Raw genomic sequence first — 17,036 nt, 5'->3', positions numbered from 1 at the left:
AAAGTTTTCATTCCTGGTTGCTGGAGTCTACTAAGCTTTGGAAGATAAAATTTTATATGGGTTCTATCTTTAGCAAGGCCGTGAGATTTGGTTTCATTTTATTTTTTAAAGTCAAATCAGGAGACAATACAGTTCCTAATCAAATGAACATGAGGTTAATGAAATCTCTTTCTAGCCAAATTTACAATGTAATTTGTGCATATCAATATTTTAAAAAGCTAATTAGTCTGCAAATACAAATGCAGATGTACAACATTATTTAATAACCAAGAAAGGGAGTTTGTTTTATTATATCATCTGTACAGTTCCTTTCCAATTGTGTAGTTATTGTTAACAATAAACAGGAAAAATTAAGCATAACAATTGGGACCATCACTAATTACTAATCAATGTCCATCTGAACTTGAACCAAAGATAAGATCATCCATCCTCATTCATGACCTATGGCTTCAATGTAGAGAGTACAGGACTGACAGAGATAAAGGAATCCTAGAGTTTATGTCAGGGGCAGCGTGGGGGCTTTTTTTCCAGAGGGTCCCTGAAGCACCTGTAGCTCCAGCCTCCACTGAGGATTCCAGGGAAGTATCCTCTGGTGCGCTGTTCTCCTTAGCCACTTGGCTCATGTAGGGTCTTCATAAAGCTATTGATAGCTTCTGTTATTGTAGACAAAGAATGAGGATCAGACTGGTCTTACTACTTCCTGGGAAAGGGAGGACCTTGTTTCCTCCTCTCTAGAGGAAGCAGAGTATGGGACGGGGTTATAGAGCGTGGTCCAGCTGAACAATTTTCAGCTGCTGCATCACAACCTCCAGGTGAGTTCCTAAATAGTAGGAGAAAGAGAGATGGAGTAAAGTAGTAGTGAACATCTGTTATTGATGGGTATGCCATTTATAATAACTTGGATATCCCCAGAGAACCATTATGTAGGTGACTTTATATGTTTCTTTGAACTCTGAAAATCTATGAATCTATAAGGAATGATTAGATATAGAGGGAGGACCACTTCACTAAAAGGTCAAAACCAGAATTCTTGCTCCCATTTCACTTCAGAGGGGCCTGAGGAACTTACATAGTTTTCTGGCTCTACTTGCCCAATGCATATAATGCTTTTGCTGACAGGGGACTAAACAGATGATCTCTGAGGTTTATTCTGGTTTAAGTATATAGTTTTGTGATATTGTAAATGTTTGGGAGTACTTCTAACGTCTTGGATTTCATTCCTAGTTTTGTTACCTTACACTAAATGGACACATATAAAGTGCTTAGAATAGGGGCTGGCATACAGGAAGCATCATATAAATGTTTGTTAAATAAATGATTTCTTCCCTGATACAGGCAAGTCAAGTGACAAACTGCTTTATTTCTACACCACCCAAGTGACATTCTGGCAATGTCCAGCCTTTTGATTAAAGATCAAAATAGATCCTGAGCTTCTCTATCATAAAGGAATACATTGGCATCTGCCATGGGTCAGGTACCTGTGGCCTTGGGTGCTATCATGGTGCTAGAGGAAACGCTTATTACCTTAGCCGTGGTTGGTAAACTCAGTAAATGTTGAGAGGGAGAGATAAAGAGGTTTCCTGTTAAATTCCCAGTTCTGCCCTTACCAAGTCAACCAATGCCATTCTTCTCTTTTCCTTTCATCAATGCAGGGGACTTTTGTCTAATTGCTGTCAGGGACATAGATGAGAATCAGAAAGGAATCAGGAGATTCTGAGTAACCCAAATAGATGTTGCAAAGTCCTTCCATTAAGTCTATATTCTTTTTCCCCTATTGAGGTATTGAGAAATAAAAATTGTGTATTTTAAGGTATATAACATGAAGTTTTGATATACATGTATAAAACAATATGATGAATGTTTAAATTAAAAACAATTTATTATAGAAAAAGACACATTGCCATTAATCCCCCTCATAATACTTCCCCTCATCTGGAACACACGTATCCCATCATTCTTGACACTTTCTGAAGCAGTTCTGGAAATCCTCTTTCGTCAATGCCTTTAGTTGTGCTGTCCTGGCTGCCTCAATGTCCTGAATAATTTTGACTTTGGGGAAGAGCCAGAAGTCACACAGTGCCAGACACAGTGAATAAGGTAGATGAGGACACACCGTAATGTTTTTATTTGACAGAAATTGCTGTATAACAGAAGCGATGTGTGACGTGGGGCATTGTCATGATGGAGGATGATTTACGGCACACTTTAAAACACACCTTCTCTCAACTGTAGCTCACACCTGACTGACTGCACTGAACAAGTTGAAGCTTGTCACACACTGTTACTAAGGCTCAGTGTGCTGCTTCTCATATTGAAGATCGCTGCCTTTCCATTGGATGGCACTCGGCAGCAGCATTCACATATTTTGTGATCACAACGGAAAGGCTCCATTTCACACATTGCTTCTAGTACGGCAATTTCTATCAAATAAAAACATAATGGTGTGTCCTCATCCACCTTATTCACTGGATCTGGCCCCATGTGACTTTTGGCTCTTCCCCAGTCTAAATAACCATGAATGTTAAACGTTTTGAATCAATTCAGGATGTTGAGGGAGCCATGACAGTGCAATTAAAGACACTCATGAAAGAGGACTTCCAGAACTGCTTCAGAAAGTGGCAAGAACAATGGGATAAGTGTGTTCAAAGCAAGGGGGAGTATTTTGAGGGGGATTAATGTGTCTTTTACTGTAATACATTTTCTTTTAAATATAAATATTCTCTGTATTTTTTGATCATACCTCATACATATGCCATGGCATGATTACTATTGTGAAATATGTATACTATAAAATGATAACCTCAACCAAGCTAATTAACATATTCATCACCTTTCATAGTTATTTTTTTGTGGTGAGAACATTACGATCTACTGTCTTAGCAAATTTCAGTAAAAAAATAAAGTTTTATTAACTATAGTTACCATGCTATATATTAGATCTCCAGAATTAGTCATCCTGCATAACTGGAACTGTACATCTCCCCATTTCTCCACCCACCATTCCCTGGCAACCACCGTTCTACTCTCTGATTTTATGAATTCAATATTTAAAAATTCTACATGTAAGTGAGATCATGCAGTATATGTTTTTCTCTGTATGGCTTATTTCATTTAGCATAATATCCTCTAAGTTCATTGATGTTGTAAATGGTAGGCTTTCCTTTATTTTTATGGCTAAATAATGTTCCAATGTATATATATCACATTTTCTTTATTCATTCATCCATCAATGGACACTTAGGTTGTTTCTATATCTTGGCTATTGTGAATAATGCTTCAATAAACATGGGAGTGCACATACCTTTTTGCCATAATGATTTCATTTCCTTTGGATATATATCCAGAAGTTAGATTGCTGGATCATATGGTAGTTCTGTTTTTAAGTTTTTGAGGAACTTCCATACTGTTTTCCATAGTGAAAATACAAATTTACTTTCCTACAAACAGTGTACAAGGATTCTTTTTCCTCCCAGTGTTGTACCAGCACTGTTATCTTTTGTCTTCTTGATAATAGCCATTTTAAGAGGTGTGAAGTGGTATTTCATTGTGGTTTTGATTTTCATTTACCTTATGATTAATGATGTTGAGCACCAAATCCAAGATTATTTAAGCTGATAAATAGAAGGGAAAAATTGGAGTTTGTTTTATTGTGCTTGCCATTTATATGTCTTATTTTGAGAAAGATCTATTTAGAGTCTTTGCCCATTTTTTAATTGGTTTATTTATTTACTTTGTGGTTGTTACTGAGTTGTACAAGTCATTATATATTTTAGATATTAACCTCTTACAAAATGGATGGTTTGAAATATTTTATACTATTCCATGGGTTGTCTCATCTCTATTGTTTTTTTTGCTATGCAGAAGTTTTTAGTTTGATGCAATCTTACTTGTCTATTTTTGCTTTTGTTGCCTATGCTTTTAGGGTAACATACAAAAAATTCATTGCCCTGACCCATGTCAAGAAACTTTTCCCCTATATTTTCTTCTAGTAGTTTTACAGTTTTATATTTTATATTTTAGTCCTTAATCCATTTTGAAATGATTTTTGCATATGGTGTGAGATATGGGGCCTATATCATTCTTTTGCAAGTGGGTATCTAGTGTTCCTAACACCACTTATTGAAGAGACTATTCTTTTCCCATTGTATGTTTGTGGCACCCTTTATTGAAGGACACTACAAGAAAAGAAAGTTACAGGTCAATATCCCTGATGAATATAAATGCAAAAATCCTCAAAAAAATACCAGCAAACTGAATTCGATAGCCACATTAAAAGCATCATACACCATGATCAAGTGGGATTTATCCCTGGGAGGCAAAGATGGTTCAACATAGGCAAATTAATAGATGTGATACACCACATTAACAGAATGAAAGATAAAAACTATATGATCATCTCAATAGATGAAGAAAACGCATTTGACAAAATTCTACATGCTTTCATGATAAAAACTCTTGACATATTAGGTATGGAAAGGACGTAACTTAATATAATAAAGGACATATTTAAAAAGTCCACCAATTGCATCACACTCAAAGGTGAAAAACTGAAAGTTTCTTCTCTAAGATCAGAAATGACAAAGACGTCCACTTTCACCACGTCAACTCCGTATAGTATTAGAAGTCTCAGCCAGCGCTATTGGGCAAGAAGAAGAAATCTAAATTGGAAAAGAAGTAAAATTGTCTCTGTTTGCAGATGACATAATTTTATGTATAGAGAACCCTAAAGATTCCACCAAAAAACTGAACTAATAAATTCAGTAAAGTTGCAGGATACAAAATCAATATATAAAAATAAGTTGTATTTTTATAAACTAACAACAAACCATCTGGAAAAGAAATTAAGAAAACAATCCCATTTGTAATAGTATCAAAGACAATGAAATATTTGGGAATGCATTTTTATCCAAGGAGGTGAAAGATGTCTATACTGAAAACTATGAGACATTGATGAAAGAAATTGAAAAAGACGCAAATAAATGAAAGAATATTCAGTGTTCATGGATTGGAAGAATTAATATTGTCAAAATGTCTATACTAATTAAAGCAATCTACAAATTCAAAATACAATCCCTGTCAAAATTTCAATGGCGTTTTCCCCAGAAATAGAAAAAATAATCCTAAAGTTTATATGAAACCACAAAAGACCCCAAATATCCAACGAAATCTTGAGAAAAAAGAACAAAGTTGGAGACATCACATTTCCTGATTTCAACTATATTATTAAGGTAATAGATATACTATAGTAATCAAAACAATATGGTACTGGCATAAAAACAGACAATGGAACAGAATAGAGAGCCCATAAATAAATTCACACATTTTCACTCAACTCATCTTCTGCAAGTTTTATATTCTTTATGAATGGGAATTCCTGGATACTTTCTGAGCCCATTTACTCATATTTTACTTATAACAGTTTTTGTTTCAAATGTGTCCTCCACCCATTCAAAAAATATTTATTGAGCGCTTAGTATGTGCTATGAACTGTGTTGTTTTAATGCTGCCCAAACAACTGCATATGAAATCTTTTATGAAACTATCAGATCATCTTCAGGCTTGAGTTCCTCTGGCATGTGGGATCACTGTCACACTCAGAAGGAGTTGTAAAGGCAGGAAAAAAAATCTGATTATGAGTACAACTTCTATATTAGGTAGGAAGCCCAGAGTTTTAAATTTCATTTAATTTATGTGATTTATAATCATATTGTCATTCCAGAATAAACTTCTATTAATTTATTTGTGAGTATATAGTAAATAGTATGTATTGCTTTCATCTTTTGATTTCTTTTCTACTGTGTGTTATTGATTCATCCCTACCTACAATTTTGCATGTTAGCTAACCCCCTGGATTCTCTTCTCTTAGCACTGCAAGAGAAGCTACTGATGACTGCTGCTGGAAAAAGCTATTCAGAACAGCACTGTCCAACAGAAATGTGATGTGAATCACCTATGTAATAAAAAATTTTAGTAGCCACCTTAAAAGAGTGCAAAGAAACAGGTGAAACTAATTTAAACAATACATGTCATTTAACATATCCCAATATTATATTAACATGTAGTTAATAGAAATGTATTCATGAGGTATTTTACATTCCTATTTTTCTGGTACAAAGTCTTTGAAATCTGGTGGTGTATTTTAACTTTTAACACATCTTAGTTTGGACCAGCCACATTTCAGGTGTTCGGTAGCCACATGTGGCCACTAGTATCCATATTCAACAGTACAGGTTTAAGAACATCTTTTCTACCCTTCTTATTCCTGATGAAAAAAAGATGATAAATTGTCAGGCGTTAAAATTCCCTTATTAACAATTTCAAGCCACCCATTAGCCTCATTTGTTTTCAGCACTTATTCCTAGTAAAGTGAACCTGGTTGTTCTGTCACTAAAATGATCTTTTCTTTTCTGCTTTTACTTCTCACAAGCTCCTCATTTGCTGACCCCATCAGCCTTACCTGGTTCAAGATCTCAACTCACTTCCTCCCTTAGGAAGCCTTTACCAGATCTTGTTCTCTGCTTTCCTTTGTACAGAAGTTGATAATCAAGTTACCAGTTTATACCTACGTGTGAATATAGTCCCTAGTTCATATCATTTCTTTGACCAGAACCCTTTGATTTTTTTATAGCCTCTCTTCACAAGAGGTCTTAATGAGTGTTCATTGATTGGCTGACCAAGATTTGGCAGGCCAAATTTTATAGAAATATAAATAAACTACTGAACCATATTTCTTATTATGTGTAATTTTACTAGTTCAATAATTTATTTATTTACAAAACATTAATTGATCACTTATTAGGAATAAAAGACTGTGTTATGCAATACATCATATGCATCTTTCAGTGTCAACCCAATGTCACACTGAATTTTTCAAATGTGGAAATTGAAGTTCATAGAGGTTAAATGATTTAGCAATAAGTTTGTAGAACTTATTGGTGGTGGAGCTGAGACTAGAAATAAGATCTTATTTTTTTCTCCAGTGTGTTATGCTTCTTCTGCTTTGTGATCACTGGCACTAGCGCACAAGTTATAAGTCCTGTGTAACAAACCTAGATTTTATAGCAAACTACCCAGCTAACACTGTTGGAGCCAATTTTCCACTTGAAAGTTTTCTTTTGTGTTAAGCACTTTTCTTTTTCTTTACTGTGGCAGCTTTCCAAAACTGCTGCAATGTTTGTGACCAAATCTTAATTTGTGGATTAGAGGCAGTTAGAAGAAAGACAACATGTTCCCAAAGTTAATTACAAATTTCATTTTTCCACAATGTTCTGCTTCCAGGATGCTGACTAATCAGTTGGTAAAACTGTAGGTGTGCCTGTCACCAACATGAAGGTCTGCAAGAAAATTTGATTAATCCCGCTTCCAAAGATAAATTTCAATTTAGCCTAAAGCTAGACCTCAGGTGATAAAAATCCAATTTCACAGTATTGTCTCCCACCTTAACAAGAGACAGAGTAAACAGTTTGTAATGTTGACAGATATAAATAGTATGTATTATTTTTTAGTTAATATCTGAGTTTATATATACAGTGATGACATTTCTTAAACAGAAAATCTATTTAACTTTTTCTGCTTTGAGTGTTTTGTAAAAGTGTTTTCCTTAACTAAGATGCTATTTTTAAAGCTATCATTGTGTAGAATATTATCTTCACAAAATATGTGTTATAAATTATTTAAAACAACCGATTTTAAGGTATAGTCTTTGTGTTACTGTGTCTGAATAAGCTCAGGTGCTGATTCTTGGTGCTCACCCCAGACATATTGGATTTGCATTTTTAATAAATCTTTCAGATGATTTTTATGCACAGGAAATTTTGGAAAACTGATTTGAAAGGAGAAAAGAGTATAAGTTTAAAAATATTTGAGGGTTGAAATGTCTAACTATTACATTATTTTGTACACCTGAAACTAAAAAAAAAAAATTTCTGTTCCTGAAGACAATGATGTTTTCCTTGCCAGCTGTTTTTCCATTTACATTACTAGAAGTGAAATCAACTACCATTTGTTAAGTGGATTGACATGACCAGGTATACTGAAGATTATAGCTGAATCATTTGCTGAGTTAAATGGATGCACTTATTTAGTTTATTTTCAATTAATTAAGTAATCAATAACTTTTTCAGTTATTGCTACTCAAGCTACTCAAGCTACTCAATAGCTACTCAAGCAAGACTCTCCAGAGCATAACGCAATGTATCACAGATTTGAGCTTTCAGAGCACATCCCCTTGTATTTACCACATTGCTCTACTGCTGTGTCCATCTCCCAGTCTGGATGGGAATTCCATGATAGTTAGGCATCAAATCTTACTCATTTTTGTGTCCCCAATTCCCAGGACCATGCTTGGTATGTAATAATCACCTACTATATGTCTGTATTTGAATTTTGAATGAACAGATATATCACTAGAATATGTTCTAGCAGGTAGGATACAATGATGAAGTGGTTGAATTTGAAAGCCAGGATGTGTTCAGAGACCACACATAACTCTAGAGAAATGTTCAAGGAAGAATAGGTGGCATTTAATTTATGCTTATTATTTTAATTAAATGTAGTGAAAATATTCTCTACTAAATTTTATATGATACTTTTCCACATATTATTGCATTTGCATTTCTCAATGCTAGTAAACAACAAAAGAACAAGACAAACAAATGACGAAACAAAAACTCATAGACACAGATAATAGTTTAACGGTTACCAGAGGGTAAGGGGGGGATGGGGGTGGTAGATGAGGGTAAAGGGGATTCAATACTTGGTGACAGAAAGAGAACTGACTCTGGGTGGTGAACACACAATGTGATATATAGATGATGTGTTACAGAATTGTACACCTGAAACCTATGTAACTTTATTAACAATTGTCACCCCAATAAACTTTAATTAAAAAAAAAAATTCTGTCAGCAGCATTAATAATTATGTAACATTATTTGAATGTACATAGTTTGTACTAATCCTTTCAGTATTTTCTTGTTTTCTCTTAAAAGTACTTCATCGAACATCATTTTATACAAAGCTCTTTCTGTCTTTTGAATTACAAAGGGCCAAATCAAATAACATGTTTTTGAGGCTATTTACACATGAAATCAAATCACTTTAAAAGTAATATATATACATATCATAATATACATATTTTTATATATGAATGAATGAATATGGCATGAAAAAGATATTTCTTGAATTGCTTGAAATTTTGTGATTTCTCACAGAAATGACATTGTAAACTGCAGTTGGGTTCCCAGGCTACATTCTGAATTTTATTTTATTCATAGTGTTACTGGTGCAGGGATTCTTGCCCCTCTGAGGATGGAAATCAAGAGAGTGGACCAACAGGTTTGCAGAGAGAAAGGTTTATTAAAATGAAAGCATGATGCACCAAGGGAGCACACTCTGGAAGGGAATGGACTTGGCTCCCTGAGGCTTGCTGGCACAGAGGTGTTATGGGCTCTTGGGGTTAGGAGCCACCCCTTCCTCTTTCCTGTTTCTCTCTCCAAAGCATGTTAAGGGGGCTCCTTCCATGTACCTGCAGTGTTCCTACATGTGCTACTTTATGGGTGGCTTGTCTCCTTAGCATTTTAAATCTCCACCTAGGGGTGTTTTTTTATTATGATAATCAGGACAAGTTAACTACAGGCTATTTTAACTACTGCCTATGCAAGACTTTAGGAACTTCCCCTGGGCAGTGGTGGGGTGGGGGAGGGTGGGGTGTTATCTCTTCTGTGAGTACGGTTCTAACCACCCATTGTTTCTTATTGGCCAAGGGATGTGGCTCAAGGTTGTTTACCCCAGCTGTGGGTTTCTGGTAAAAAGCAGTTATATGAGCAATTCAGGTAAAAGCAGGTTTTACTTATTTATTTTTTTGACCAAACTGTGGGTCTTCAGAATTGATTTTAGCTGAACAAGCTACTAATCATGAGATTATTGTCTGCTGAATCAGAGGAGCCATATTGGCATTTATCTATTGTAGACTTAAGCATTTTTATGGATGTAGTGCAATTGGAAAGAGACTATTGGAAGTAAATTATGCACTTTTACTCTTTAGCTGTAATCTATAGCTGATTGCTCATCTGGTTTTTATGACTTGTTCCAAAGCCAGGTCTTACGGTGTTGGAAATAGGAGAACAGAACACATCTCATAGTTGGCCTCACTTAAAACTAGGCAATCTAAATAACCCAATTACTTTTACATATTGGGTGACAAAGTTTTATAATATTCAAAAATTATAAGGAAACAATATAATAATGGTTAACATTTGAATAGAACCTTACTGTTTACACACACATTCATGATACATTATTTAATTTTCACAATATCTAAAGAAAGAATTATCTTGAACAGGAACCTGACTTTGATTGCCATGCATTACACAATGCTGGAATTAGCATAGAGCCGTCCAATAACAAACTTCAGATATAAAAGGTTGTGACATGAAAGAGATTCTCCACCTTAAATTAGGAAAGGAAAACATGAACAAATGAATAAACAAAAGGAGAGGGGCAAAACCTGAAAACCATATGTCATGCGGGAGACCCTGCTCGCTGTGCCACTTGTAATGCAGGGCGGCCTGCGTGGTCTCTGCTCCCACTCCCCACATAATAACGCAGGATATGGTGAGGCCAAAAAGGAACACCCACGGAGCCATAAATAGGGAAGTCATACTAGTATATTCTCGCTGGCGGCACTATACTCTCACTGGAGGCTGGATCCACACTGTCCGCAACCAGCCATCCTAACTGCAATCCACACTTGCCAGCCCAGCCACCATCTTCTTGCTAGCCCCCATTTTCTCTCTCTCTGCTAGTGTAGCCACAGCAGTTACATTAGTGGCCAATGGCTCACTGGTTACAGCTGACGGCCAACTTGCCACTGCTGATGGCCATGCAATCACAGTTGATGGCCATTTACTACCTGAGCCAGCACCTGTCTATGTGAGGACGAGAGCCTGGAAACTGCTTTTTGGGGTTCTGTCCCCACACCATATCTGAGGAAGAAATTCCTCATAGTGATGACTGAATGTCTGAGGGAAGTTTCAGCATTTCTTCTCTAGTTTCAATCTACTGTTTGGAATAATTCATAAGTGTTAAAGCCAGATAGCTAGAAACTGAATAACTGAGATCTCCAAATCATGAGAAAAAATTTTAAGTAGTGATGTTCCACTCTTCAAGGTTGATGATGATGATGAAAGTTAATATTTTCTGAGACTTACCATGGGTCATGTACTGTGCTAACAGATTTACATGAAATATGTCATAATCTTTACAATAACCTGATGAAACAAGCCCTATCACCCTTATTTTCAAACAAGGGAAAATGAAGCATAGAGCTATTGAATAACAGCGGGTAAGTTTTTGCGCATTGATTGGATATGAGATTACCTGACTATAGTTTGCACATTTAATGATTATACTATACTATAGGACAGATATTAGGGACACTCTAGCAGAGTTCCTTGAACAACAATGTTGCTACTTAGCAGTATATTCTATGCAGGTGAGCTGCTCAGCCAAGTTTCACACACTAGTCATTGGGTATTTATGTTAGTGGCTTTCATAAAGTAGCCTGGAAAACCTCCTGTAATGCAGGCAATAAGGATAAGTTCACTTCTTCACTGGACCACTGAGACTGAGAAAATACATGGTGTCTTTATGAGTCAGCCAGTGTGGCCAGAAGTGAAAAGGAGGGTGAGCTCATTCAGCAGCTGCTCTATCATCTCAACATTTGATTTTGTTCTATTACTCATCATACATATTTTAATAGATAAGAAACCTCAGAGAAATTTTTCTGATTTTATTATGTTTATCCTTGTTGAAGAGTAGGGAATGATGTTTTGGACTCAGAGAGGTTTTCATTAAATACAAATTGTGGAGAAAATAAATGCCTCCAGATCTCCCTTGGAGAAGAGAGAAAGCAAGGGACTGAAAACCTATCTGAAAAAATCATGACTGAAAACTTCCCTAACCTGGTGAAGGAAGTAAACAGACATGTACAGAAAGCACAGAGAGTCCCAAACAAGATGAACCCAAACAGGCCCACATCAAGACACATTATAGTTAAAATAGCAAAGGTTAAAGATAAGGAAAAAAAATCCTAAAAGCAGCAAGAGAAAAGCAGTCAGTTAACTACAAGAGAGCTCCCATAAGGTTGTCAGTTGATTTTCCAACAGAAACTTTGTAGACCAGAAGGGATTGGCACAAAATATTCCAAGTGATGAAAAGCCAGGACCTACAACCAAGATTGCTCTACCCAGCAAAGCTATCATTTAAAACTGAAGGAGAGAGAAAGAGATTCCCAGAAAAGAAAAGCTAAAAGAGTTCATCACCACCAAACAAATATTATAAGAAATGTTAAAGGGACTTCTTCAAGAAGAAGAAGGTGGGAAAAAAGAACATAAATATGAATAATAAAATGCCAACAAATATACCTATCAATACCTATCAATAATCATTTTGAATGTAAATGGATTAAATGTTCCAATCAGAAGATATAGGGTAGCTGAATGGATAAAAAAACAAGACCCATACATATGCTATCTAGAAAAGACTCACTTCAGATTGAAAGACACACACAGTCTGAAAGTAAAGAGATGGAAAAAGATATTTCATGTGAATGGAAATGAAAAAAGAACGTGAAGTAGCTCAAATGCTTATATCAGACAAAATAGACTTTAAAACAAAGGCTGTACCAAGAAACAAAGAGGCACATTACATAACGATAAAGGGATCAATACACAAGAAGATGTAACCCTTATAAACATTTATTCACCCAACATAGGAGCACCTAAATATATAAAGCTAATATTGACCAACATAAAGGGAGAGATCAACAGTAATGAAATCATAGTAGGGTATTTTAAAACCCCATTGACACCAATTGACAGGTCTTCCAGATAGAATATCAACAGGGAAACAGTGGTCTTAAATGGCATACTAGACCAGATGGATTAAATTGATATTTTTAGAGCATTTCACCCCAAAGCAACAGAATATACGTTATTTTCATGTGCACATGGAACATTTTCTAAGATACATCACGTTAGGCCACAAAACTAGTCTCAGTACATTCAAAAAGATTGAAATCATATCAACCGTCTTCTCTGACCACAATGGTATAAACTAGAAGTCAATTACAAAAAACACACAACCCCCCCCGAAAACACACAAACACATGGAAACTAAATAATGTGCTATGAAACAATGAATGGATTAACAATGAGATCAAAAAAGAAATCAAGAGATACCTTGAGACAAATGGTAATGAAAACACAATGACCAAAATATATGGGACACAGCAAAAGTAGTTCTAAGAGGGAATTAAGCAATACAGGCCTACCTCAAAAAACTAGAGAAAACTCAAAGAATCTAACCTACATCTAAATAAAGTAGAAAAAGAATAGCAAACAAAGCCCAAAGTGAGTGGAAGGAAGGAAAAAATAAAGATCAGAGCAGAAATCAATGAAGTAGTATAAAAAACAATATAAAAGATCAATGAAACCAAGAGCTGGTTCTTTGAAAAAATAAACAAAATTGATAAACCTTTAACAGACTCATCGAGAAAGAAAGAGAGAGGATCCAAGTAAATAAAATGACAGCTGACACCACAGAAATACAAAGGATTATAAGAAAATATTATGAATAATTAATTACATGATAACAAATTGGACAATCTTGAAGAAATGGACACTTTTCTAAAAACATAAAATCTTCCTAGACTGAATCAAGAAGAGACAGAAAATCGGAACTGATCAATTGCTGCTAAGGAAATTGAATTAGTAATAAAAAAAAAACTCCCAACAAATAAAACATCTGGACTGAATAGCTTCACAGGGAATTTTTCCAAATATTCAAAGAAGATTTAACACCTATCCTCATCAAACTATTCCAAAAAAATTCAAGAGCAGGGAAAGCTCCTAACTCATTTTACAAGGCTACCATTATCCTGATTCCAACCGGACAAAGACATTACAAAAAAAATTAAATTAAATTAAAAAAAATTGTAGGCTAATATCCCTGATGAACATAGATGCAAAATCCTCAACAAAATATTAGCAAACTGAATTCCGCAAAACTTTAAAAAGATCTTACACCACAACCAAGTTGGATTTATGCCTGGGATACAAGATTGGTTCAATATCTGCAAATCGATAACATGATACACCACATGAACAAATGAAAGATAAAAATCATGTGATCATATCAGTAGATGCAGAAAAGGCATTTGACAAAATTCCAGCATCTATTTATAAAAATTCTCAGCAATGTGGGACTAGAGGGAACATACCTCTTCATAATAAAGGCCATATATGACAAACCCCAGTTAATATCATACTCAATGGGGAAGAGCTGAAAGTGTTTTTCTTAAGATCAGGGAAAAGATAAGAATGTCCACTTTCACCACTTTTATTCAACGTACTATTGGAAATCCTAGCCATGGCAATCAGATAATAAAAAGAAATAAAAGGCATCCAAGTTGGAAAGGAGAAGCAAAACTGTCATTATTTGCTGATAACATGATACTATATAGAGAGAACCCTAAAAATACCACCAAAAAACTATCAGAACTGATAAATGAATTCAGTAAAATAGCAGGATACAAAATTGATATTCAGAATTTGGTTGCATTTTTATACAATAGCAAACTATCAGAAAGAAAAATTAAGAAAATCCCATTTACAATTGCGTCAATAAAATAAAATAAAATATCTAGGAATAAATTTAACCAAGGAGATAAAGACTTATATTCAGAAAATTATAAGACATTGAAGAAAGAAATTGAAGAAGATACAAATAAATGGAAGCCTATACCATGCTCATGGATAGGAAGAATTAACATCGTTAAAATGTGTATACTACCCAAAGCAATCTTTAGATTCAAAGCCATCCTTATCAAAATACCATTGGCATTTCTCACAGAACTAGAACAAATAATCCTAAAATTTATATGGAACCACAAAAGACCCTGAATAGCCACAGCAATCTTGAGAAAGAACAAAATTGGAGGTATCACTACCTGATATCAAACTATACTACAAGACTAAGGTGATCAAAACACCATGCTACTGGCATAAAAACAGACACATAGATCAATGGAACAGAATAGAGAGCCCATAAATAAACCCGTGCATATATGGTCTATTAATCTATGACAAAGGAGGCGATAATACACAGTGGGGTGAAGACAGTCTATTCAATAAATGGTGTTGGGAAAACTGGGCACATACATGACAGAAAATGAAACTGGACCACCTCCTTACACCATATACAAGAATAAACTCAAAATGGATTAAAGATTCAAGGTAAGACCTGAAATCATAAAACTGCTAGAAGAAAGCATAGGCAGTAAACTCTCAGACATTACTCTTAGTAATATTTTTTTCTGATCTATCTCCTCAAGCAAGGGTAACAAAAGAAAAACAAACATATGGGACTACATTGAACTAAAAAGTTTTTGCACAGTAAAGGAAGTCATCAACAAAACAAAAAGACAGCCTACTGAATGGGAGATGTTCACCAACGATACATCTGATAAGAGGTTAATATCCAAAATGTATAAAGAACTGATATGTACAACTCAACACCCCCCCCCCCCAAAACAAGCAATCCAATTGAAAAATGGGCAGAGGACCTGAATAGACATTTCTTCAAAGAGGGCATACATGTCTATTTGTATGTCATATACGTCTATTGGCAAAAATAGCTGATAGACATATAAAAAGATGCTCAATGTCACTGATCATCAGAGAAATGCAAATTGAAACCACAATGAGCTATCATGTCACACCTGTAAGTATGGCTATCATCAATAAATCAAGAAAAAAGAAATGTTGATGAGGATGTGGAGAAAAGGGAACCCTTGTGCACTATTGGTGTGATTGAAAATTTGTGCTGTCACTATGGAAAATGGTTTGGAGCTTTCTCAAAAAATTAAAAACAGAACTACCTTATGACCCAGTAATATCATTTCTGGGTATTTATCCAAAGAAATCCAAAACACTAATTTGAAAATATATATGCACCCTTCTGTTCAATGCAGCACTACTTATAATAGCCAATATATGGAAGCAAGTCAAGTACCATCAATAGACAATTGAATAAAGAAGATGTGGTCCATATGTACAATGGAATATTACTTGGCTACAAAAAAGAATGAAATGTTTGCAACAACATGGACAGACCTAGAGGGTATTATGCTCAGTGAAATAAGTCAGACTGAGAAAGACAAATACCGTATGATCTTACTTTTTTGTGGAATATAAAAATCAAAATAAATGAACAGAATAAAAATAGACTCATATATACAGAGAATAAACTGATGGCTGCCAGAAAGGAGGGGGATCACTGCATAAATTATATAAATGTCTAACCACTATGCTGTACACTTGAAACTTATATAAATTAGTAATGATTATCAACTGTAACTGAGAAAAAAATAAAGAAAATAAAAGATCTCTTTTGGACAGCTACTCTGGAAACTCAATAAACTTGAGAACTCATTCAATGTAATTTATGTAGGGAGTAAAAAACTTTCTATATTTGGTTGAGTTCTAAAAATACTAGGGTCTAATAGAGAAGAGATATTTCAGTGATAACAAAATGAACTTTGTTCATTTTTTTTCTCAGAATGATAACTTCCTTCTTTCTTACCTTTACAGAGAATGTGTGTTCTGTCGGCGGCTAAGAGCACAGATCTGGGTGCTGATCAAGGATCTGAAGTGAGGCCTGAGAAAACGCAGAACTGAGGTAAAAAGTTCCAGGAAACACTGTAAAGCCTGTCACGATGTTCTGTGGTATTTCAAGTGCTTAGAATCGGGTGAAACTGAGGTGAATATAAAAAAGGTAAAGACTCAATGTAGTCTGAGAAAGACAAAGTTCTGAAAAGCAAAATGTGGATTTTTATTTTCTATTTAATTTAACGATGACTTTTTGCTTTCATTAAAAGTAGGAAACAATTGTCATCTTGAGTTTGGAGCACACTTTGGATGACATCTAAATCCTTTATCCTGATCCTAAATGCTTTTCATCATTTGGCTTCATTAGC

General features: G+C 34.9%; 1 protein-coding gene across 1 annotated transcript in view; it reads left to right on the top strand.

Moving 5' to 3' along the window:
* The window catches only part of ZPLD1 (zona pellucida like domain containing 1), a 509,249-nt gene that overhangs the window by 147,496 nt on the left and 344,717 nt on the right, over positions 1 to 17,036 (top strand). The window contains exon 2 of the mRNA XM_074332508.1: positions 16,651 to 16,738. The gene's annotated coding sequence lies outside the window, so the exon portion shown is untranslated. The remainder of the gene's footprint in view (positions 1 to 16,650; positions 16,739 to 17,036) is intronic.

Source organism: Rhinolophus sinicus, linkage group LG01 (assembly GCF_036562045.2).
Source record: "Rhinolophus sinicus isolate RSC01 linkage group LG01, ASM3656204v1, whole genome shotgun sequence".
Taxonomy (NCBI): Eukaryota; Metazoa; Chordata; class Mammalia; order Chiroptera; family Rhinolophidae; genus Rhinolophus; species Rhinolophus sinicus.
This window is presented reverse-complemented; position numbering and strand designations above follow the sequence as displayed.